The sequence below is a fragment of the Podarcis melisellensis genome (assembly GCF_964234715.1).
Source record: "Podarcis melisellensis genome assembly, chromosome: 1".
NCBI classification, from domain to species: Eukaryota; Metazoa; Chordata; class Lepidosauria; order Squamata; family Lacertidae; genus Podarcis; species Podarcis melisellensis.
Window position 1 is genome coordinate 22087574 of NC_138528.1, and position 22439 is coordinate 22110012.

Here is a 22439-nt window from a genome sequence, read left to right on the forward strand (position 1 = left end):
TAAAAAAAACCCCCATTGCACAATCAAAATATAGCAAGCAGAGATGAAGGAGATCTCTACTAAATGGGTGGGTCATTAGGTCTTTCTAGATTGTTGGCACTGCACAAAACATTTCCTCCCCTACCCCATTCCAACATTCCGTAACATACATTTGTGAAAAAGCTGCCAAATATTAAAGGACAATAATTGCAATATATCAGTTTGTGGCTTGAGAAATGTCTGCTTGTTTGTATTAGTACTGTACAGTATATGAAACCAAAGTAACAAACTTTCAAGGAAGCAGGGTTGTTGTTGATTTGTCCTCCTGCTACTAGGCTCTGTTCAGTTAATTTACTCATAATTGCAAAGTCCCATAGCTGACAAGAGAGAGTAGGGACCTTAGATAACCTCCATAACTAGGCAAGACATAGCTTAGTGGCAGCAAGTAGGCATTTAATTACTACTTCATAAGTAGGAAAGGTATCTCCTGCCAACCACTATTAAGGAGAATAAAAAGCACCTGTTTCATTTATTTAAAACATGTCTATACTATTTGGATTTAAGGGCAGCATACAACCAATTTGTATCACGATATAAATAATAGAGCAGACAAAATCCTTGAAAATGAAAGTAGGATTTACAACATATTAGAATGCCTGGGTAAATGCAAATGTTTTTGCCTGGGGCCAAAATGTTTCGCAGGTATCATGTGAGACTGTTAAGGGAGGGCATTCCATAACTGAGGTGCCACTACTAAGAAAGCTCTCTCCCTTTTTCCTGAATACAGCACCTCTATCAATGGAAGCACTCAGGAGATCTCTTGCAATGGGAAGAAATGCTCCTTCTTGAATCTACATCCCAAACTATCTATGGCTTTAAAGGTAATGATGGACACTTTGCATTGGTGCAGAGTAATAATAATAATAATAATAATAATAACAATAACAATATTTATACCCTGCCCATCAGGCTAGGTTTCCCCAGCCACTATGGGCGGCTTACAGTGCATACAAAAACACATAGCAAAATGTCAAACATTAAAAAACTTCCTGATACACCAATTATAAAATTGGTGTACCAGGTATAATAAACCTGGCAGTTCCAGTCATAACTATGACCTCTGCATTCTTCCCCAACTGAAGCTTCCAGTTTGTCTCCAAGGGCAGTGCCATGAATGACCCACTGCAGCAATCCAACTGGAGGACCAAAGCAAGCAACACTGTGGCCAGGCTATCTCTTTCCAAAGATCAATTGATTCTATGAATTCATTACAGTCAATAAACCAAAAATTAAAAAGCATACAGTACACAATCTCATCACAAAAGAGATTGAAAAGTTTAACATAAAAACTATCATATAGAACTATAACAAAATCATCATCATTGAATATGATGCCCCTATTTTCATTGGAGAAATGTTGGAGAGTATGTAGACTTACTGAAATCAATAAATATTATTAAGTCACGGCCAATAATTTCAATCGATGGTCTACTCTGAGTAAAAACTTGGAATTGGAGGCCACCCTCTGTCAAAGGGTGATTTCATGCATCTGACAAAATGAGCTCTGCCAGAATAAAGGCACCACACAATACTCTGTTGTTTTTTCTGCAACTGACTAACATGGTTACCCCTCTGGAATAACCTAATCAGACTGTCGTTTCCAAAACAACCGCCCCTTTCTTTTTCAGTTCTTAGCAGTGGGCAGAAAACACCTGAGCTCTGCTTCTGTTAACCAATGAGTTTGTAAGAGAGATGCAAGATGAGTTACAGGCCCATTAATTCAAAGCAACACACAACTTCATGAGCGACACTGAAAGAGGCTGCAAAGGGCAAGTTCTGCAAAGGGAGCTGTTCTGCACACAGGTTTAATGGGCTGCCCTGCTAAGACAATGACTAACAGTTGCAAAGGAGCCTGGAATGAAACAGCACTTAGCATGCTCGCAGTCCCCACCCCACCCCACTTCTTCTTAGTAATCAATTTGATGTGGTGAGAAGCCAAAGATCAAACCTTCTCTCTCAGGGAGAGCACCATATGGCAGGACAGGAAGTAAGCTCCTTGTGCTCCAAAACCTGCTTGCTCTCCCTCTCCCAATTCTGCAAGCAACAGCAATTGCTAAAACATTTAATCTCTGCAGTATATTAATTCAATTTGCCTGGCTCAACCAAGAGAAGGCTGCCAAATACGATTATCTTTGTCACGGCGAGTGGCAGGTTACAAAGCAAACAGCGGACTCGAACTGCAAACTATTAAATCCACCGAATATTTGCATTCTGAAAGGACGGTGTACTGTGTCTTAAAGAAACAAGACTCCAGAAATGCTCTTTTGCTCTGACTATAAACATTCTTTATGTGAAAGTCAAGATTAGCGAAATAAATGCAGCACTAATTCATTCGGATTTTTGTTTAATTCCCTTAAAAGGTAGTTCAGTACTATTAACCCTATTTTACAGATGGAGGCACTGAGCTGGAGAGAAAGTAGCCTGGGTCACCTCCAGACCATCAATATTTTTCAGGGGGGATTCAACCACATGGTGGAAAGTTAGGTTTGTGCATTTAATGTGGATTAAAGTGCTCTATCGCCCTCTCTCTCTCTCTCTCTCTCTCTCTCTCACACACACACACACACACACACCTTTTTAAAAAAAATAAATTTAAAAACCTTACTTTTTTTGCTGTTAGGAAGGTGACAGGAAAATACACTGAAAAGTGTGGTATGATTAACAGATAATTAACAGGAAGATGCAGAAACCTCCAGCAAGCAAGTCAGGATGAAAGGTCATTGTTGTTGTTTTTTAAAAAAGGTAAAGGACCCCTGACAGTTAAGTCCAGTCGCGAACAACTCTGGGGTTGCTGTGCTCATCTGCTTTACTGACCGAGGGAGCCGATGTTTGTCCACAGACAGTTTTTACAAGTTATGTGGCCAGCATGACTAAGCTGCTTCTGGCAAAACCAGAGCAGCGCACAGAAACGCCATTTACCTTCCCGCCTCAGCAGTACCTATTTATCTACTTGCACTTTGACGTGCTTTCGAGCTGCTAGGTTGGCAGGAGCAGGGACTGAGCAACGGGAGCTCACCCCCTCATGGGGATTCGAACCGCCAACCTTCCTATTGGCAAGCCCAAGGCTCAGTGGTTTAGACTGTATACAAATCAACAAATGATTGCTCAGTAAAATGTAACCTCAATGTATGCTTTGTGCAAACCCTGCAGGATGTCACACTCCCTTCCTAAAAAAACATGACAGTGACTTTTATTTGTAAGGAAGAAAGAGATCTTTATTCAGACTAATAGGGGTACAGACTCAGTAGCAAGCCCAGAAGTCACAATTCCCAGGTATAAGAGCAAGTTAAGAGGTTCACAACTGAATGGAAGCTACAAAGATGTCCCGCCAGTTGACCTGCTCCTCTCACTAAGCTTCTAGAGATGATGTGGGGCAAGCTCACTCCTTGCAACTCTTTGGCCCAATGCACACACATGCTCCATTGGGGGTGGTGTGTCTGATCCCACCTATAAAGAAGGCACCTGGTTCTCAGTGACAAGGCTGTGTCTTTCTCCTCAGCCTCCATGTTTCCTCCTGTTCTAGGCGTCTTTCCTTTGTGAGCCAGCTTAATGTACTTTACAGCGCTTCTTTCAAAAGGGAGCTTAACTCTTTCTGTGATTCAGCACTGTGAAAAGATTCTCAGTTATATACTGGATGTCCTATACCCCCCACCTCCACCCTCAAAACCCTGTTGCCCACAAGCACTCCTGAAACAGTTCTTTGAAACTCCCCACTGTGGCTGGAATGTTGTAATATTTAAGTAAGCAGAAAATGTATCTTGGAGTGAAATGAAGACAGCTGGTTTATTCAAAACCTATGAGCTGATTTGTGCTCCAGCCCAGTTAAAACAAAAACAAAAGTACCCTTTCCTTCTATTGTGTTTTGTTGTGTTTTCACTATATTGCTGTGCTGCAGGACAAAGCAGCTCCTGGGAAGATTGCAGAAATTCCCAACAGACGATTGAGAGTGAAATTTTGTTTTCCATATAAGCGTACTTGCTTCCACAAGACTACATGGCACATATTCCTGAGAGACTGAAGAGGGTCAAATATATACACTCTAGGAAAGAAGCGATCCAATGGGAAATGGCCACCATTTCTAAATATTATCTATGTAACCATGCAGAAAGAGACAGGGGATTATTTGGAAGTCTCAAAAGAAAGCAGCACTTGAGAGTTAAATTTTGTTTCCATATGAGTGTGCTTGCTTCCACAGGATCACATTCCTGGGAGACTGAAGGGGGTCAAATATATATTGTCTAGGAAGGAAGAGGTCCACTGGGCATTTCCAAATATCACCTATGTAACCATGCAGAAGAACACAGGGAATTACTTGGAAATCTCAGAAGAGAATGGAAAATAAGGGCGAAATTTTGATAGCAACTGAAAATGAAATTTTGTTTCTGCACATGTGCGCTTGCTTCGATAGCAAGCAGTGCCTGGCACATGTCCCTGAGAGACAGAAAGGTGCCAAATAGATAAACTTCAGGAAAGAAGAGACCTAGTGCAGCACAGCCACCATTTCTGAATACTGTCTATGTAACCATGCAGAAGAAGACAGAAAATTATTCGGAAGACTTGGAAGATGGCAGGGGTTCTGTGCCTCCCAAGAGACAGGAGCTAGGGCTGGAGGATTGGGAGGAGTCTGAGCAGTCAGAGACAAGGGAGGAGGTGCAGGACGTGGGACAGGAGCTGAAGCTGCAGGAAGGACACATAGCACCAGGAGCCGAGAGATGGTGCCTGAAGGGAGGGGGCAGCAGGATCCTTCTGTCCTCTCCCCCACTGTCCCCTAGAAATAGGAGGGGCTTGAAGAGGCAGGCATAGTGACAACTTGCATGTAGAAATTGCAGGATGCTTGCACTCACACCGTCAGATGAGGGTGTAGGCATGGCCACCTATTGCTCCACCCACCCAGGTCAGAGCGCAAGCCAGGGGAGGGGCATCAGTTGCCTAGCCACCAAAGTGTGTGTGTGTGTGTGTGTGTGTGTGTGCGCGCGCACACACACACACACACACACACACATTTAGTGCACCTCAGGAGCTACTGTAAGTTCATACTTTGTCAATAAAGAATTAAACTATGGGGCAGCTGTCCTGCTCGGGCTGAGCATGCTCAAGACAAGCACAAATAATGTTTGATAGGGGGGCAGGGAACCTCAAAGGGCAGGGAGAAACTCAAAACCCAAGGTCAACTAACCAAGCTCATTGGTCAGAGAGTGCTGATGGTGAAATGGAAAACCATGGAGGAATGGGGACCAGAATGAAGTGTAACTGAAGGAGATATGGCTGGCTGACTAGAAACCTAAACAGGAGAACTCCATACCACTTTCTTTTCTTTTCTTTTTTTTGGGGGGGGGGGTTATAGGCCCCACCTATAAAATTCTATAGTAATATTAAAAATAAATAATTATATAAATATTATGATTCTTCTAATCACAAGAAAGTCCCAAGGAGATTACATCCAAAAACAACGAGTCCGAGACAACAAGCTGCTGAAACAGTAAGAAGGAGCCAATACATTTTTATTGGTATCACTGTAGCAGGTGTGATTTCTAACTACTCCACTCCAATAACAGAAGTCGTTTGGAAATATTCCTTTGGGTGCATATGAAATGAATGTGCCATTGCTCCAAGCTGTAGGATCCGACAGACTTCAGGATGCAGGGCATGGGATCACCCTTGAAGAAGCCACAGAGGTTATTTCTCTAAGTGGAAGACTATTGATCCAGCTGGCATCCACAGTGATCAGGGATGACTGCAAAGAGCTCCTGTGGATTACGGATGGGGGAGGAATTCAATTCAGTTTGCATCTAAAGGTGAATCTAGCAAATATGCACTTTCCCAAACAGTATCAGAACTGAAGCACAGCCATCGTTTGAAATGCACACTTTTCTGAATTTCCTGAGGCGGTTCTCCAACCAACCAAAAATGTTTTCATAAACACATATATCAGGGCAAAGTGTGAATAAAAAATTGAATACATCTGTGAAAATAATATTAAAAAATGCATTATATTGGGGGTAACTGCTTTGCAAAAAATGTGTACGTTTGTAAAAACTGCATACAAAAATGTGTTTATTAGGAGAAATCTGCACCGAAATGAAGATGAATTTTCATTAGGATAGATAGATAGATAGATAGATAGATAGATAGAGAGAGAGAGATGTAGAAAAAATGCAGATTCCTGAAGAAATGCGGAGAACTGAATTTAAGATTAGGAAAGTGTGAAACTGAGAGAACCAAAAATGACAGGCAAATGATTTCAAAGCAATGCACCACACCCATTAACACCCTGTATTTAAGTGATGATGGGGAAATTTGGATGAACTTTATGCAGGGAGTTTCATCTTGAAGAATATGAACAGGAAGATTAAGGAAATCATATCCATTTCTTACAAATATAGATGCAAGATTATTACAAAGTAATTTGAGTCAGCTTTCCAAGTTTCATAACCTCTTGCTTAACACATAACAAAACTGCCTGCAAGCAATAAATAGTTAACAGTACCTGTTTACCTGAGGCAACAGTTTGTGCAGACCCAAGGCTCCAGGCAAATTCCTAGATTCTGTACTCCTAGATTCTTGTCAAGTTTTCACTATCTTGGAGTCAGCTGCGTAGTATGTCAATCTAAGGCCACTTAACCAACAGGTCAGCTTTATGTTGTAAAATGACAGTCTGATATTAAACATAGATCCATATATGACAGGGTATACGAGCCCCTAGATAGTATGTATAAGACAATAATCACTTGAAGCCTGAACTACAAAGCTAAATACACTTTATCTTGATCTTCCATATCCAATAGCTGTTTGGCATTTCAGCATTTTGTTATCAACAGATTTAAGTTCCAGTTAAGGAGGCAATCCTATACATGCTTCTCTGGGTGTAAGTCCCATTGAGCTCATTAGTGATTACTTCACTAAAGCTTGCATACTCTCCCTTCCCTTTGCATTTAAGAATTAAATCTTCCATACCTGGTTTGTTCTAAGCAGCAGTTTCCTATTTTGTCTGAATACAGGAAACTGTGGTTTGTAGGAACCACAGTACGTTAACAGGCCAGGACATCAAACCATGGTTAGTTGTTACACATGAACTGAGTCAGTAAGAGGCTTAGTTCAGTTCAGTTGGCCAGCTTCACAGATTTCTATACTTCATTTATGAAATTGTTAAGTGGGATTTGTAATATACCATATGGAGGTCAAATACTGTCCTGTGTGAATCTCCATGAAACAAAAGGAAAAATGCACTGGAGTTCTGCCATTTGGAGTAAGTTGGAAAGAAATTCAAACCCAGTAGGAGATGCTATGAGCTTGGATCAGGACTGAGAAATGGCCTAGGGACTGGCATATGGATATATATTTCCTCCTAAAATTTGTTTAGCATGACATGAACGGAATATTTATTAATGTTTAATGAACAAACAAATAGGAGAGACCACTATCTAGGAGGGTACATCTAATAGCCTGCCATGTACTTACAGCAATTGTTGGATAACAATTTGAGTTGTCAGTGCTGTGACCTGAATACACTAACCTATATTTTGTCCTTCCTTGAAAACACCTTTTCTTTTCTTTAAAGGCTCCTCCTGTTATCAAAAGCATTAGGAGAATCTACATGCTAATTATTAGCTCTGCAACAAAGGCACAGCTCTGATCTACTCAAACTGCATTTACACTGGTGTCTAAAGTATGCTAATGAAAATAAAAATGCTTATTTGAAAGTATCGGTCAAAGTCATGGCTCAAAATGATAATTTTTAATATTCCCTTTTCCTCAACAGCAAACTGCTACTAATCAATTATCTATAATCAATTATCTATAACTGTATATCTACCTGTAAAATAAATCAAAATAACATAACATAAAAATAAAAATATGATCTCAAAACATGAACAATGCCAGAGAAGCATCACAGGAGGGGTGGGAATCTATTAAAAAAGTTATGTCAGAACCAATGAAGCAATACTTTCATAAATAAATTACTGCAGACTGAAATGGATAAGCCAAACTACAGCTCTAAACATTAACAAGTCCTCATGTTGAAGAAAGAAGCCAAATTATTGTGGGGGAGGTGGAGGCAGGTCTGAAGAAGAGCGTGTGTAATTGCTGTAATATGTATTCCACTCATGCTGGCAATGTTGAAACAGCATGCAAAGGACAGGCAGAATCTTGGGAAGCCTCTCATTGTGACACTGTCAGGGCTCTGGAAGAGAACTGGAACCAGAAGAGGTGCCAATGGTGAATATGAACAAACTCCCATAAAGGGTTTTTTAATTGAAGGAAAGACTTTGAAAATGGAGAAAGGCAAGATAATGGCAGTATTAATGGACAGTGAAACATCTGTCCAGATATAAACTGACTGCAGGAAGTTCATTCCCAGTATATGATGAACTCATCAACAACAACAACAACAACAACAGAAACAACATATTTCTGATACCCCCACCCATCTGACTGGGTTGCCTCAGCCACTCTGGGTAGCTTCCAAGAAAAATACAGGGGGGAAACTGAAAAGCTTTCTGAAACAGGGCTGACTTCAGATGTTTATGAAAAAAATTATAGCTGTTTAACTCTTTGACATCTGCCAGAAAGGCATTCCACAAGGTGTGGGTATGGCTACTGAAAAGGCATTTTCTAGATTCCCTGTAATTTCACTTCTTGCAGGGAGGGAACCTCCAGAAGGCCCTCAGACCTGGACCTTGGTGTCTGTGCTGAACAATGTAGGCGGAGATGCTCCTTCAGGTATACCAAGCCGAGCCCATTTAGGACTTTGAAGGTCAACACCAACACTTTGAATTGTGCTTGGTAACATACTGGGAGCCAGTGAAGATCCTTTAGGATCGGTGTTATATGGTCACACTGGCTGCTCCCAGTCACCAATCTAGCAGCTGCATTCTGGATTAATTGTAGTTTTCAAGTCACCTTCAAAGGTAGCCCCATGCGAAGCATGTCTATAGTGAAATGGTACAAGCTAAACTCATGGAGGGAGAAGGGGGATCATGCCTGATGACCTATCTCCACAGGATCCAGTTGAACCTGGATGTCTATTGTCTTTAAACCAGTCTTTAAACCAGTGAAGGAACAACCAAAGGGCACCATTAGTCTTGCTGGATAATATAACATCTAAAGGGAGTCTAAATCTAAACCTCGTTAAAATAGAAGTGAGGCATATATTCAACCATGTCCATTTTAAATAATACATCTTTCCAATTATAGAGCTTGGGATATTTATTTTGGTATGGCAAACTATACTAACAGAAAAGCACCAACATCACATGCCAAATATGTCTTCAGTATTCAAATTTACATTCACCAGGGTAGTCCCACACATATTAAGTGTTGCATACATTATGTTAATAATTTTTTTTAACCACCTTTCATTTAAAAAAAACAAAACCTGGAGTTGATCACTTTATCAAACTCTGTATCCTTTGCCAAAGATTGCTCAGCTAAAATAACTGCAAAGTGAGAACATATTTCTTGGAACAGTGGCAATTTAATTTTGTTATTAATTTACTTTACTGAAACTCCACAAGTTAGTTATTAGTACACTGTGTTTTTTGTATATTCGAGTAACTCTGCGGACAATTAGTATTTTCAGGAGCACTGGCTGTGGAAATGATACTCATCTTCCCTTCTGCCTCTGCTGGAGAAGCTACGTAAGTTTGCCACCATTACTGTGGCTGTTGACAAAATGCAACTCCTTCCCCTCTCCTGACACTGGCTGTGTCCATGTTAAACGACACATGTGATCTTCTTTATGGGCACCCTGCTGACATCTGACATTGTTGCTGATACAATATACAAATCTTGTCTCTCATGCCTGCACCTCCAAGGGTAACTCCATGGAGATCGTGCTACGGTAGTCTATATGGGAGGTTACCAAAGTGTGGATCACCATAGCAAGGCTATCCTGGTCCAGGAGAAGCCACAGCCAAAAAGATTTGGGAAAATGCACCAGTAGCCACCAAGATCACTTAATCACATAGGATTGTACCCACTGGGTGGCAGTAGTGAAGACAAAGAGAGCTTGACTCTCTTAGGACACAGCATCTTCAAGTGGCTGTCAAGCAGCCAAGCTTCTCAAGTTGATGATGTGGCTGGTTGCTTCCAGTCTCCCTTCTGGGTCAACAATTCCCCCTAAAGCTGAACGTGATAATTTCCCAAGGCACTTTCAATTATTTAATGATTTTTTTAAAAAAAATCATTGCAGTGTGTTCGGGTACTCCATAAGGAATACATCATGCCCCATGGGCATTCCAGAAGTTATGGCCCACTGAAATTAATAAGCATGGCAAATTTGGGTCCATTAATTTCAGCAGGTCTACTCTGAGTAAAACTTAGTTGAATACAACTCAGGATCTCTACCTGCCTTTTGGGATGGAGCTTTCTTTTCATCTTCCCCAACCCACAAATGGCTGATGGGTGGGTGTATGATTAGCTGCAATTATTGGAATAACTCTGCTCTCATTTATTAGTTCTTTCTCAACTTTGGTCTCTCAATTTGGTTTCATTTTTCAGATGCATGTCCTGAAGAGAGAACTGTCCACGTGTGTTCATTTTCCCCAAATTTCCTTTTAAGATATCAGATGCAAAGAATGTGCAATATCTTTCTCTCTCTCATGGGTACATATTTCAGACCTTCATTATCTAGAGATACAATTGACTGCCAAGCAGACTTTCTACTTCTAATATTCCATATAGTTAAAAATATCCAGTTTGTTTGTTTTCAGGAAAATCCTCTTAGACCTTAAATGTAACTTGCTAAGCCAAATGCACTATTTTTGCTCATTCTGATTAACTTTCAATTTTACACAATACCTTTTTGGTTTTTAATCTTTTCTTTGTATGATGCAATTTCACTTCTTTTTCTTCTATATCGTTTTCATTTGATTGGATTGAGGATGCAGCCTAAACACTCTTGCTAAATAGTAAGTGTGGGAAATAAAACATTTACCTCTTTAAGCATCTAGTGCACCTAGAACGATGCCCAATTTTCCCCAATACATAGCACTCTATCTATCACATTTCAAGTATCATCTATACCTTGCAAACATCAAGAGGAATCTGGGCAGGTGCATGTAATCTTTGAGATTTATTCATTATTGTCTGACCTAGAATTATTTAGATACTTGTTTTCTTTTGATAATGTCCTGTAAGCCAGTGGTGAGCAGACTTCAGGCTACTTTGTTTTTTAATTAGAGCTCTAAGGCTTAAGTGGTATACTAGCATCTCAGCAGGTGGGTCACTTGATTGCTTACCAGGTGTCAGGATGCTGTCAGCGGCTACTGGCTGGTTGCCCAGGAAGTATAAAGACAAGGGAAAGCTTCTTACCGTCCTTTTTTATTTCAATACTTACAGAGAGAGGTTATAGAACCCATCCTCTTGGATAATGGCGTTGTCCCAAGTGAATCTCCACCCCCGTCTTTCCCACTTCCTCATTCGGGTGCTGCTACGTGCCCTCTGTCTTTAAGCTCTTTGCTTTCCTACTTTTAAGGCTTGCCAGGTTCTGGGAAACCGAGGGTCTGGGATGCTTTCTAATGACACCATGTCAGCCAGCTGCTGCTCTAGTTCTGCCTTCCCAACTTTCCCCATCATCTGCCTCTGAGCTGTGACCCTCCGCAAACCACTGTTGTAAATTTATACTGTCTTCCTCTTCCTCCTCCCTGGAAGGGTCAAGATGGGGAGGCAGTCTCCACCATTCCTCCTCTGCCCAGTCGCTGACACCAGGAGAGGGGAAAGTTGGAAAGGAGGTTGGCACATTGGACATGCACCAGTAGAGCCAGGCCAGCACTCCTTGCCAGTGCTTTTGCACCATGCCAACCTCCCCACCATCTTGGCCCTCTCCCTCCCAGTATGCAACAGTGACCTACCTGCCAGGAAGTGGTGTAACAGTCCCGTTCCACCTAGCAAGCTGCTTCTGCCCTGAGGTATAACATCCAGAGCCAAGGGAAAAGAAGAGACTCGGGAGGAATATGGACACACCCTTACAATTAAAGAACATGGTGCCTCTGGGAGCATACTAAGTCCAAGAATTTGTTTCCAATTCCAAAATTGTGCTTCCAGTCCTTTCAAACAAAGATCCACTCCTCAATTTCCTTCAGGCTGGCTTAATTCTAGCAGCCTAGCAGTTGCTGCTATTGTTAGACAACTGGGAGTGAGAAAGTGTTGCCAATCTACTGCTATTCACCCAGAAACCTACCGTGTAGGTGCTGATCTTCCCTCTGCCCACACCTGATGTAAGGCATTGAGGCAATCCAAAATGCCAATAATGACTGGAGAATGTGTGCTTTTGGGAACAGCCAATTTTAAAATTTCAGTTTACTTAATTAAGTCACTGAGTGCAAGGATGTCTCTCCTGCCACATTCATCTGGCTTCTTGCCGTGGCCATTTCCCCCAAGGGCTTATTGTAGGCGATTAAGGCATTTGCTGGAGATGGACCATCTCCCTGAGCAAGTCAAGTCCACTCTGCTGTTAATCAACTGCAATCCCACAAGTTCTAATCAAATGTAAAACTGTGGTATCCGACACTCACTGATTGCTAGGTCAAAATTTTCAACCCAAAGGTGACAATCTGGAACTGCACTGCCTGAAATAAAGGCTTGTGCCTTTTGTTGTGGAGCTAAGGCGTATTGCTCAAGTCGCACATTAGCATGGTGCACTGAGAAAAACCAGTGTTATTATTTGTTAATAGAGTGAAATGTTCTGAGAAAACTCTTGATGCAAATGTTTTATGATGCCAGCTGATCTCTTGGGATCCCCAATTAAGTTCCAAACTGGCAGCGAGCTCTGCGATTTTAACGCCTTCTAGCCTGAACATGAATACGACAGCCTCACTCAGCCTTGCCCCATCATGAGCTCAAAGCTAATTTGGAGCTAGCTGTTATTCATCATCGCTGCTAAGGTTCATGAGCTGTGTTCAAAATCCATGATTTCCTCTTATGCTTTTTAAAAATACTTTCCTGAAATTAAAATATCAAAAAGCTTTGCCTAGTGCTGTCCAACATGTCAGAATGTTGGCTGTTCCTAGCACAGTACTCTCAAGTCGTCCAACTTGTGCCTCTCTATCCTGCAGCATGAAGCTAGGATAGCCTTCACCAATGATGACAATGTACTGGAACTGCCAGCTGCACTGGGAACTTTCACAGAGCAGGCCTCCTGCTCCCACCTGTCTCACAGTGATTAGGCAGAGAAGACCATATCATCTGTCAACATCAACTGTGTCTCTCTTTCTGTACAGGATACAGAGAAGGAGCTCTCCACCTTATGTTACAGAATGAGCAGGTTGGTACGGGAGGAGGCATACTTCAAATATCCTGGACCCAAGCCATTCAGGAGGACTTGCAGTTTGGGCCATTTGCTTTCTGAGGGTCACTACACTTCTTCCTTAAGAAGAAAGATGGAGGGGATAGCTTGTCCTCAATATCCATATGTGAGGAACTATCTTCAGAGTTTAAAGTGCCCATTTCCTAGTAAGATGGTCCACAGATACTTGCTGGAGTCCCGCAATGTATGAGAACAGAGGCAACAACAAAAAACGGTTCTTTATACTTTTTAAAAAGCAGAGGCTTCCAGTGCATCGTGCCTCTGTACCAGAAGATAATCCCTGCTGTGGGAGCAGCATAGTACCCATCCCACAGGCATTAACAAGGTGAGATGAAACTCTCAGTGCTCACCTGGAAGCATGAAACATCCAGCCTCATTTCTATTGTCCCTCAGTCAAAAATAGCTGTTATGATTCTGTGCACAGCATGCATTCATATTACAGCCCATGAATTTTCCTTTGCTAAACTGCAACATGCAAGAAACAGTAGAACCCAGAAAGCTTTCATTTTTTTTCCTACTGTGGGCACTTCCAGACAGTCGCTATTTAGCATATGGGATTCAACTGCATACTAGCAAATTCAGGTTCCACAGCTGAACAGGGATTTGGTGATTTTGTGCAACAAACTTGCTTCCCCTCCCCCAAACTGGATTTTTTGAGGTAAGGAAAGTGACAGGAAAATGCACTGGAAAATCGTGGGACAACAATTGCTTGATGTGACATATTAAAAGGTATAAAAAGGTAAAGGACCCCTTGGATGTTTAAGTTCAGTCGAATTCGACTATGGGGTCCGGTGCTCATGTACGCTTTCAGGCCAAGGGAGCCGGTGTTTCTCTGCACATCTTTCTGGGTCATGTGGCCAACATGACTAAACCGCTTCTGGCATAGCGGAACACCTGACGGAAGCCAGAGTGCATGGAAACACCGTTTACCTTCCCGCCACAGTGGTACTTATTTATCTACTTGTGCCGGAATGCTTTTGAGCTGCTCGGTTGACCGGAGCTGGAACAGGGCCATGGGAGCTCACCCTGTTACATGTTCGAACTGCTGACCTTGTGATCAGCAAGCTCAAAGAGGCTCAGTGGTTTAGACCACAGCACCACCTGTGTCCCTTGACATCATATTATCTCCCCACAAGCAAATCAAAATGAATAAATACCCAATTAGCAGCCAACACTGTATTACCTCCCAGAAAGCTTTGTTCGAATAAATCTGGATGAATGCTCAGGAAACAAGTTGTCCAGAAGTGACCTGAGGTAGTTCAAAGCCGTATTTGGGGTTTGGCATCTTATTTGATGGAAACTGGAGGAGTATTTCCATCACTCCCCCGCCCACCTTTTAAACAAACTGATGCAAAAGGAAGGGAGGAACTAAAGTGGATAGGAAAGGAGGGAAGGGAAATTAATTCACGTGATGCATCTTTTATGATCACAATCCAAGACGTTGAGAAATCACTTTATCCTAATCTTCTAAAATAAACCCTCTCCACAAACTTAATTGAACTATTGGGGTTTTTGGATGTATTGACATATGCCAAAAATTTAGGCCCTGTCCATCTTCACCATTCTCCCCTAACATTGTTGTCATCATCAATTACTACCACCAGGTCTCAGTATGGATTATGACTATTATGGTGGCAGGTACAACTCTCTGGGGAGAGCATTCCACAGTCAGGAAGCCATCACTGAGAAGGCTGAATCTTATATTAAAATTATATTAATAAGATGAAATTAAAAGAGAGAGAGAGAGAGAGAGAGAGAGAGAGAGAGAGAGAGAAGGCCGAGTCTTGTGTTGCCAACATCTGCACCTCCCTTGAAGGATCCAGTGGGTGAAGGGTATCTCTAAGGTACTGGGGGTCCTGAACACATAAGGTTTCATAGGTCAAAACCAGTGCATTGATTTGAGCCTGGAAACTAAATGGCAGCTAATGCAGTTGTGCCAGGATTGGTGTTATATGATAAAACCTCCTACTAGTAGTCAACAATCCGGACCGCCTCCTCCAGTAAGGAACCCTTGTGCTGAGTTTGACAACAATATCTCAAGGGGCAATGAAATCTATGGAAAACAGATGGAGAGAAGGGCAAACCACTTAGAAGATAATGCATTTCACAAGAGAATACATCTTTCTATCTGTCTTGGGAATTTTCCTGGCAGGAAAGACTGTGGGGAAATTTCCTGAGCCAATCTGAAGGCTCACAGACGTGTGTCAAGCACCTTCATTATATAGTTATATAGTTTCCCTCATATGCTGAAGATGCACCTCTTTGCCCTGAGAAAAATTATAGTAATTGTTGACCGGTTGCCATTTGGAATTAAGATGGCGGACTGAAATGTGACCATGGCATGACTCTGCCTGTAGTCAAACTTAGCACAAGGCTTCCCAAGGTGGGGGAGGCCATCTTCACTGATGTTTGGATGCCGGGGGCCACTTTGAATCAAACTGGTTGACCAAAACATGGCTTGGGAGTGACTTTGCCTGATTTTTGGCATGACAGGTAGAAAATCACAAATTGCACTGTCCATTAAAAAATAACCAATTTTTTTTATTTCTGCAAATGCCAGAGCAGTGTCATGCGCTCCCTGCCAGTATATAATAATAATAATAATAATAATAATAATAATAATAATAATATTTCTGCCTCACCCTTCCACCTGCTGTAGCCACATGTCTTCTTCATCTGAACTTTGTAGTACCAAAAGGATTATACAGATTGAGCTGCCTATGCGTTCACATCAACAATTGTATAGTGACTTTTCTCCTTGCTGTTCTAGCCATTCTAGGAGAGCTGCCCCACATGGTTACAAAAGAACAATATAGGAACATAGGAGCCTGCCTTTCACTGTAAGACTATTGGTCCATTTAGCTCAGCAGCTCTCCAAGAGTTCAGACACAGGACATTCCCAGACCTACCTGGAGAATGCCAAGGATAATATGTGGGACTTTTTGCATGCATGTACCTCTAACTGAATAATCTCGGCCCACCACAGGGACATCATGCTATTTCTGTTTCAGATAACAGGCCTGAATGCGATTTTTATTGTAAGGATCTTTTGTAAGCTCCTTTGAGAGGACTAGAAAGTGATAAAAAGTATTATTATTATTTATTTTTAAAAACCAGAAACCACCCCTCTTATGCAATACTTTCCCAGCCCCTTATGAATCTTTCCTCTTTCCAAGCTGTCTCCTTTTTTCCATTCTTTTTCAAAAAATGAAATGTAGAGTTAAGCTGTGTGCTTTCTTCTTCAGTGCTGGAACATAAATATATGGCAAATAACAGCATGGGGTCACATGTAGCCATAGTACCATGAAGCAAGTGGGTGTGCACCAACGCCTGGAGGGAGACCCCCCCCCCAAAAAAAGTGTTTCTGAGCTTCCCAATGAGGAACAGAATAGTAGCAAATACTCATCCTTCTCCTCCTGTATCTTACCTGTTTACAACTCTTCCCTTTATATAATTAAAACAGTTGTGTATGCTCCAGGGAAAGCGTAGTGGAGATGGCACAGGCACTAACTAATTAAGTGTTCTATAACATTAAAAAGCACTCCTAGCAGATTAGGCTAGTGGCCCTAAGCATTCTGCTCTCGCAGAGGCCAACGAGTGAAGCCTACAAGCAGCAAATAAGGGCAAATAGCACTTTCCTGCTCAAGGAACTTCCAGACACTGGAATTCAGATGGCCTCCTCTGCCTCTGGCACTGCAGGGGCTACAAAGCCATTGTGACTAGTGGCTGTTATCCTCAATGACTTTCTCTCATCCCTTTTTAAAGCTATTCCAGTTGGTGGCCATCACTATACAGAGGGTAGAGCATGAGACTCTTGATCTCCGGGTTGTGGGTTCAAACCCCACCTCGAGCAAAAGGTCTAGATGGCCTTTGTGGTTCCTTCCAACTCTATAATCCAATGATTCTGTGGATCTTCTGGTACACATTCCATACTTTATCTGTTCAGCACAGGAAATTTCCCTACTTCAAGCACAATGAACAGTTGCAGAATGAGGTTTTCTTCTCTCTCTTTTTTGTTTTGGTACCCACAGCTTGCAGTGGGAGAAGTTAACACTAAGTGTGGCGAGGGTGCCTCCCCTTGTACAAATGTTTGTTGTTGTTGTTTCGTTGTTTAGTCGTGTCCGACTCTTTGTGACCCCATGGACCAGAGCATGCCAGGCACTCCTGTCTTCCACTGCCTCCCGGAGTTTCGTCAAATTGATGTTGGTAGTTTCAAGAACACTGTCCAACCATCTCATCCTCTGTCGTCCCCTTCTCCTTGTGCCCCCAATCTTTCCCAACATCAGGGTCTTTTCCAGGGAGTCTTCTCTTCTCATGAGGTGGCCAAAGTATTGAAGCCTCAGCTTCAGGATCTGTCCTTCCAGTGAGCACTCAGGGTTGATTTCCTTAAGAATGGATCGGTTTGATCTTCTTGCAGTCCATGGGACTCTCAAGAGTCTCCTCCAGCACCATAATTCAAAAGCATCAATTCTTTGGCAGTCAGCCTTTTTTATAGTCCAGCTCTCACTTCCATACATCACTACTGGGGAAACCACTATACCTTTTATGGCCACTAAACATTTGTACATCACTACTGGGAAGCTATGGTTTAGTGGCTGTAACAGGTATAGGGGAAAGAGTGGCAAATTGGGTTTCCCACCTTGAAGGAAAGGTCTCCCATCATCTACTTTACAGGGAAAGGATATTCTGCTACATGCTACTACAAAGCACAAAGAGGATCATTAGAAGCTTTGCATGCTTTTGCTTCCAGCATTGCTTTGTCAATACTATTTCATGTATTTGGTTCAGGCTCCCACTTGATCTCTTGCCTCTTTTGTTGTTGCCTTCATTATTTTATTGAAACCCTTATTTCTGTGAAGCACTCAAGGTCATGTCTATCTGAAGAATGAGGCGACTTAAGCCACGCTTTGGAATTAATAAATGCTGAATAGGTAAATTTTTTAAAGGTCATAATGCATTTTTTAATCCTATCTTCTGCTGGAATTCAATTAAAGGGAGGCACCCAAGTGTGAACCTAACCTTTGGAAATCTAACCCTAGGTGCTGCTTCCAATTCAGGATTTGCTCGCATTTGCCATGCAAAACAGATAATTTCTCCAAGCAAGGCTTCTGTCTTTCCAAATATCGCTTCGCATGAAAGAAATACGACCCTATACACCAAGGAAGCGGCACCTGCAGTTCTACAGATGATGGAACCATTAACCCCAGTCAGCATGGCCAATAGTCAGGGAAGATGGGAACTGGAGCCCCACCAACATCTGGAGGCCCGCCGTTTCCATAAGAAGAGTCCTGGTGGATCATGCTAATGGCCCATCTTGTCCAGCATCATAATGACCAAACAGATCCCTACGGGAAGCTGAAAAGCAGGATCTGAATACAACAGCACTCCCTCTACCTGAAACTGCTAGCAACTGGAATTCAGAGGTATACCGTATTTTTCCATGTATAAGACATGTTTTTTGCTTAAAAAAAATAGTAATAAATTGGGGGTCGTCTTGTACACAGAACATGGGCATCTGGGGGAATTTTTAAAATATTTCAGCATATGTCCGGGATTTTGGCTTGGGCGGGCTGAGGCGGTCCCTCCTGCTGCCATTCCCCCTTTCTCTCCCCCTCTCCGGGCTGCATGCTGGCGACTGGCTCGCCTCCTGAAGCCTCTGCTGGCTCAACCACTGGATCAAGAGCAGCTGCTGAGAGCTGCCTCAGATACTTCTGCTTGCCCTTCTTTCCTTTCCCCCCTCTTCCCCTCTCAAACTCCCACCCTGCCCCCAGCCAGCTCACCACCTTCCTCAGCTCAGTTTGCTCGATGGCATGGCCCAGCGCAGAGTGGCCGCTGCCTTCTCCTGGCTCTTCCTTGGCATCCTGCTTGGGAGCCTGCTTCCCCGCAGCAGAAGCTGCCACCGAGAGGGGTGTGTGGTGCCCCAGTCGCTGCCTTTGCTTCTGCCCCTCAGTGCACTGCATGCACCTCATGCTGGAAACTTTGAGGGCAATCACCCCCAAAAAGATCAACAACATGCCATCGCCAATCATCCAGATTTTCACTTCTATTTTAGGGGTTCGTTTTCTTAATTTTGGGTTCAAAAAAATAGGGGTTGTCTTATACATGGGGGTGTCTTATACATGAAAAAATATGGTACTTCCTCCAGCAGTGGAGGTTAAACACAGCCACCATGACTAGACACCATTGATAGGAGCTGGAAGTTGAATGGAAGGCCAAACATTTTTTTTTCATTGTAGAAAAATACACATTCCATACATCCTATTGGGACTCTCTGGATACATTCTAGAGTAATATTAGCCTCTGCCCTAGGGCTAGGGTTCCTTAGAAATTTACCAGAAAGAAGCAAAAGTGAGTCCCATTTTGCAGTGAGGCAAAAAGTGGGGTGCTGGAGTCTAAAAAGCTTTTTGTAGACCAGCATCTAGCCATAAAGTACCAAACAAAATTTTACAAACATAGAATTGTCATTTTTTCCATGAGAAAAAAATATTTGAAATCTAAATATGAAATAAATTACAATACCATAAAGACAGATGCTTAGAATAGCAATTCTTCAAAAAAATATACAAAACATTTTATGAGATAAAACACATGGTTTTCTTCGTAAAAGGTGTCCCACATAGCAAGGGTACATAGGACATTTGCTTTATTGTGATTTTTCCCTAGCTGGTAACGCATTATACAATCTCCTTTTGTAATATGCTGCGGCTTTAAATAGCACACAGTTCTGTCCTTTTCTATAATCCCTTCAGAGCCCCTCTACACATCATTCAGATCTTCTTTGAAATTTCACATCAAAATTTACATTTCAGGAATGGTGTGTTTTTTAATGGTTTTTTTGCTGTTACTTGCAATGCAATGAAGAACAGGCGAGAGTCTATTTAAAAGCACAAGAGTGACATCTAAGATGAGTAACACAATGCTAAGCTACTTTTCCATTGCTTTTTATTTTAACATCGGATTATAAAATTATCTTTAAGAGAAAGTTTGACTAATGAGAAAGCAATTGCTATCTTGGTAGCCTAATGCCATATAAATAGAATGATAGCTGAAACTAGGTCATGCCAAAGCATGTCTACTTAGAAGTAAGCCCCAATGAGCTCACATTGGACATGGGGCTACAGCCTTAACCTTCTACTGTACCAGACTTTGCAGACTTTATATGTCACCATTTATAGCTACTTTACCCAGATCACTGCATCATAGTAAAAACTATAATATTTCTTCCATCATCCATTTCTTTTCAATCACAAACACTAATTCGTGGACAGGGAACCTGTGGCATGGAATTTGCCTTTTTCACAGCCGCCACTGGGTCAATGTCTTCATCGAGCCACTACTATAATCCCAAGGTCTCGTTCCTGGTTAGTTAGCACCAGTTCAGACACCCTAAGTGTATATGTGCAATTAAGATTTTTTTGCCCTGACATGCATCACTTTACACTTGTTGACATTGAAGTGCTTTTGCCATTTTACTGCCCATTCACTCAGTTTGGAGAGGTCCTTTCCAAATTCACAGACTCTTTTTGTTTCAACGACCCTAAAGAATTTAGTGTCATCAGCAAACCTGGTCGCCACCTCACTGCTTGCTCGTAACTCTAGATCGTTTATGAACAAGTTAAAAAGCACAGGTCTCAATACTGATCCAGGGCTGCATATATTTCTATAACATTCCTATAGATCTCATTTATTCAGTGTGGTTTTCACAGACGTTCCTGGTGGATTGTGACCAAGTTTTGTAAGGAAAGTTTATTTGACACTTGAATGGGAGGAACACTAAGAATGGGTGTGTGTGTATATATACAGCGGTACCTCGGGTTACATACGCTTCAGGTTACATACGCTTCAGGTTACATATGCTTCAGGTTACAGATTCCGCTAACCCACAAACAGTACCTCAGGTTAAGACCTTTGCTTCAGGATGAGAACAGAAATCTCATGGCAGCAGCGGGAGGCCCCATTAGCTAAAGTGGTGCTTCAGGTTAAGAACAGTTTCAGGTTAAGAACGGACCTCCAGAACGAATTAAGTACATAACCAGAGGTGCCACTGTATACACAAAATGAACAAAGGGTAATCTAAATTTATTTTAGTTTGCTTATGTCCTTTCAGACTATAAAGTGAAGGCATATCTTGCAATAATTCTGCTGAACCTAAGCAGGCTTTGATCCAGTTGGTGCCTGGATGGGATACTACATACACCCTGCCTTGAATTCCACAGAAGAAATGTACAGTCATTTTAGACATACTTGGGTTGAGAAGGCATTTACCTTTCCTCTTTCTACCTTGCCCCCCTCATCTGCAAGACTATATATTGCATACATTTGAAATATCACGAGCCATCTGCAGGGAAACCATGTAAACCTTATTAAGCTTTTTAAAAGAAAAAGGAAAATTATATACCTCTGTAACAAATTAAGCAAGCACAGCAAGTCTAACCTCTTTTCAGAATTGTGAAAAGCTAATTGGTTTTAAGACTTTTATAAAGAAAGCTGACAAGCACCTTTAACCTGCCTTGTAAGAACCAATTTGCTTTGGGATTTTTCCCCCCATGGAGTGTCAGATGTGATTCAGCTGAATACAAGGCAACAAAATACTTTTAAAAAAAAATCTCTAAAGCACCAGGACTAATAAATAATGTATAGTAGGACTCTTTCTTTGCCTTATTTCAGTTCCAACTTTTGCTGCATAAATAACACATCTGCCGTCCCGCCGACCCAAGTCACATAAGGACACATTACAAAGCTTAGCCAAATGTTTTTCTTTTAGTACATTTTGATTACCAAAAAAAAAAAAAAAAATGCCAACAAATCCAGATTGAGCAAAACAAAACAAAAAATGGCAATAATCTTTAGCAGTGATCATACAATTTGTCAGGAGGGTGCTGCAGCCAGCATAGTACAAATGTATGGTTGTGGCATGGATGGTCTCCCCATTAAATTCAGCATCAGGATAGGCATCAGCTCAGTGAGCATAAACTTTCCTGATTTGGCTGCAGCAGCAACTACCTCTCTGCAAGTTCAGCGGTGCAGAATTTGCCTTGTAGGCATAAGGTCCCAGGTTCAATCCCCAGCATCTCCAGGGTAGGGGTGGGAGAGA

General features: G+C 41.9%; 1 protein-coding gene and 2 long non-coding RNA genes across 8 annotated transcripts in view; 1 reads left to right on the forward strand and 2 right to left on the reverse strand.

Moving 5' to 3' along the window:
- Positions 1-22439, reverse strand: part of SLC24A4 (solute carrier family 24 member 4) — a 106639-nt gene that overhangs the window by 44964 nt on the left and 39236 nt on the right. The gene's annotated exons all lie outside the window — the stretch shown is intronic.
- On the reverse strand, positions 5509-8185 carry LOC309372709. 5 transcript variants are annotated; one of them, XR_014169637.1, is made up of 3 exons: positions 7853-8185; positions 6527-6738; positions 5509-5786 (listed from the first exon to the last, which is right to left on the reverse strand). It is a non-coding gene; the product is annotated as an uncharacterized lncRNA (long non-coding RNA). The 5 variants fall into 5 exon arrangements; XR_014169638.1 differs by lacking the exon at positions 7853-8185 and adding an exon at positions 7553-7843; XR_014169639.1 differs by lacking the exon at positions 7853-8185 and adding an exon at positions 7498-7843 and having other exon boundaries at positions 6527-6672.
- LOC309373096 lies at positions 10900-18957 on the forward strand. Its single transcript, XR_014169780.1, has 3 exons — positions 10900-10949; positions 13095-13303; positions 18385-18957. It is a non-coding gene; the product is annotated as an uncharacterized lncRNA (long non-coding RNA).